This window comes from Alnus glutinosa, chromosome 10 (genome assembly GCF_958979055.1).
Source record: "Alnus glutinosa chromosome 10, dhAlnGlut1.1, whole genome shotgun sequence".
NCBI lineage: Eukaryota > Viridiplantae > Streptophyta > Magnoliopsida > Fagales > Betulaceae > Alnus > Alnus glutinosa.
The window spans coordinates 20,876,081-20,879,317 of record NC_084895.1 but is presented as its reverse complement, the minus strand read 5'-3'; the positions used below and the strand labels follow the sequence as shown (position 1 = coordinate 20,879,317).

The 3,237-nt window shown below is 33.2% G+C and overlaps 1 long non-coding RNA gene across 2 annotated transcripts; it reads right to left on the bottom strand.

The window, feature by feature from the left end:
* Window positions 1-918: 918 nt before the first annotated feature.
* LOC133880606 (uncharacterized) lies at window positions 919-2,509 on the bottom strand. Of its 2 annotated transcripts, none has more exons than XR_009902337.1 (2): window positions 1,929-2,509; window positions 919-1,142 (listed from the first exon to the last, which is right to left on the bottom strand). It is a non-coding gene; the product is annotated as an uncharacterized LOC133880606 (long non-coding RNA). The 2 variants fall into 2 exon arrangements; XR_009902336.1 differs by having other exon boundaries at window positions 1,934-2,509.
* Between the last annotated feature and the right edge of the window lie 728 nt (window positions 2,510-3,237).

Below are 3,237 nucleotides of genomic sequence, written 5' to 3'. Positions count from 1 at the left end.
TAAGAAGGAAAAGAGGAGAGAGAGAGAGAGAGAGAGAGAGAGAGAGAGAGAGAGAGAGAGAGAGAGAGAGAGAGAGAGAGAGAGAGATTTCTAAAAAAAAAGAAAAAAAAATTGAGAAGCCAGGCAATCGCCTTGGCTTTTAAAAAGAAACGAAAAAAATAATTAAAAAATTAAAATCGAAGATAAACTTAAAACAGAGGCGCGACCCTTCCCCCCAAAATATGCAAATGGCAACATGGTCATAAAGCATGTTGCTAAAATTTGAAATTTTAAAATTTTAAAATATTTTAATTCCTGGAAAAAATTAAAAAATATGAATATTTTAGCCACGTGTATTACTATACACGTGGCTAATTGGCGATGTGGAAATTATACCCGTTGCTAAATGGCCACGTAGATTTATACATGTGGCTGTATGCAGGGGCGTAGCCAGCTTGGGGGGGCCAAAATTAGAAAAAATAATAAAATTTGGGGTAAAATTTTAATTTTTTTTTTTTGGGGAGAACCTTGGCCCCCCCAAGCCCCTTAGTGGCTCCGCCCCTGGCTGTATGGGTACGTGTATAAATCTACGTGGTCATTTGGCCACGTGTAATTAATACACGTGCCCATTTTGACACGTGTAATTAATACACGTGGCTAAATGTGTTCGGGAAATGATAAATATACAACTCCATCACAACTTTGGCACAACCCCAACTCACAATGAGGTGGGGTCCACGTGTATGAGCCCCACCTCATTGTGAGTGGGTTGTGCCAAAGTTGTATAAAGGGGTTGTACCCCAATCATCTCCCAATGTGTTCTCCCTGCATTTAGCCACGTGTTCGTTATTACACATGGCTATCTAGCCACATGGCTACAGTAACGGCTACTGTAGACACGTGGCGAATACCACATTTTTTTGTAGTGACAAAACAAGATAACAAATTCCAAACAAAATCCATCTCCCACGATACATAATTTTAGGTCCAAAATGGCCTAACTTAAAAACTAGAATACACAACAATATCAAATCAGGTGGGAAAACTTCCCCAATTCACAATATTCCACAACTCAAATCAGTATTATTTGAAACGATGATCAATTGAGGATTGCTATAGCAAGTCTTGCTCTCACACATTCCCTGAGAAGCCTCCGTATCAATCTGTAACCAAAGCATACTTTATGTGTGAAGTGCGCGCACCTTAATAAATAAAGTGTATTGAAGTTAATTCTTAAATGCTCCCTAAATTTAAAAAAAAAAAAAATGTACAGATATCAACTTTTAGAGCATTAGCAGCAGATTTTCAACAATTTTTTCTATATTTAGAGAACAAAATTACATTTTACTTCCCTATAAAAAAACACTCTACAATAGATTCCCTTACTTTTCCTATATCAATTAAATATTATTTTTTTGCTCTTATTTTATTCATTTTCTTTCTTTCCTACTTTTGCTCTATTTCCTATATCAATTAAATATACTTTTTTTTATATTAAAATAATACATAGGGAATGAATAGTAGACATGTATATATAGAGAATTACTATTCATTTCCAACCCCCTCATCTAAATATAGAGCATCTGCTGTGAAAGGTTTTTTTTAATATTTTTCATGAAATTTTTCTTAAATATAGGGAAAATAATCAATATAGGGTAACTACTGCTAGTGCTTTTAAGTAGACGTTAAGATTTATGACAAAGAAAATTAAATGTTCAAATTTTTGTAGTGAATGAAAATGAATAACCATAATAAACATTCTTTTGATGTCTTAGAAATACATAAAAGTTGAAAAGTCTTCTTTGTTGGTATAAATTAAAAGAAGATTGATCGATAAGCATTATAAGAAACAAGTCGCAACGTGGTTTCCATCTTTGTGTTGTAAGTAATTAATTTCATGAGCAACAAATGGCGGGAGAAAGAGAAGAAAATAATTAAGAAATCTTTACCAAACCTTACGCTAGGGAATATGGGAATAGACGATAGATGAGTGCTTCTTGGATGAATCTCTAGTTCGATATGAGTAGCAGGATTTAAGGTTCCTCCTCGCATGTCTTAGGCAATATTCTAACCACCTTAAAGATTCCTCAACCATGCTTGTGCCATGTTGATGCATGCATTGTTGAAAGCCATCAAGAAGACAAAAACCATAGTGATATGCATGTTGCCATTTTATTTCACAATCTTGAATTACATTTGCAACACATGTATGCATAGTTCCTTGAACTTCATCAAGTTGGAATGAATGAGGATCCATGATGGGTAGTGGAGAGGGACGAACAGAGGTCGGGGCAAGATTATTAATTTGAACCTTGCCAAGTTCAGAGAAATGATGAAGCTGAATGGGTGGTGAAGACGGAGGGAAAGAGATATGAGCAAGGTCGTTAGCTTGCACTTTTAGGAGAACGAGGATAAGCAACTCCATCATCACTACTATAAGTTTTTTAATGCGTTTGAAAGCCATAGATTTTCTCCCACTTTAAAACCTTTTTATTTTGATATACAATTAAAATGATGATTAAGGCTTAGCCCTTGTATACTCTACCAGATTTATTTATTCTTAATGTAATTTGATTCAAATAAGTATTGTCTAATAGTTTTGACTTTTGGAATTATGGTTGGTTTTTAGTTAAGTGACTTTTGGGTTAAGTAATAGCTTTTTGCTAGAATTGCAAGGTTTTGAAATAGTTTTTTATGTTAATCTAAGGTTTTTGGAAAAACATGTGTACAAGTAAGAACGTAGTTAGTATCAAATGGATAAGTGAATTGGATGATACCCTAATAATGATATATTACATAAAAGAAACCCATACAAAAAGTTTTAAAAAAATATTGATTTTGAATATGTATGTTAGAATATTTAGAATTAATTAGTATTATATATATACATTGAAACACAAAATAAATGGTTAAATACTTTTTTGCCTCTTGAGTTTTAATAATTTTATTTTTTTTCCTCATCGATTTCACTTTCAATAATAGGTGTCAGGTGGTACCTTGCTTATGAGTATATATCCAAACAAAATCTTCGTTCATCTACCGTCAAGAAAAATAACGGAATTCCATATCGAACTAATCAAAACTTGAATTTTTTGCCCCTTAAGTTTTAACAACTTTATTTTTTTTCTTCTCGATTTCACTTTCGATAACAAGTGCCAAGTCGTACCTCACTTTTGATCATATACCCAAAAAATATCTCCCTCCATATATCTACTGTCAAGAAAACTAAGGAATTCTACGTCAAAGTAATCAAAACTT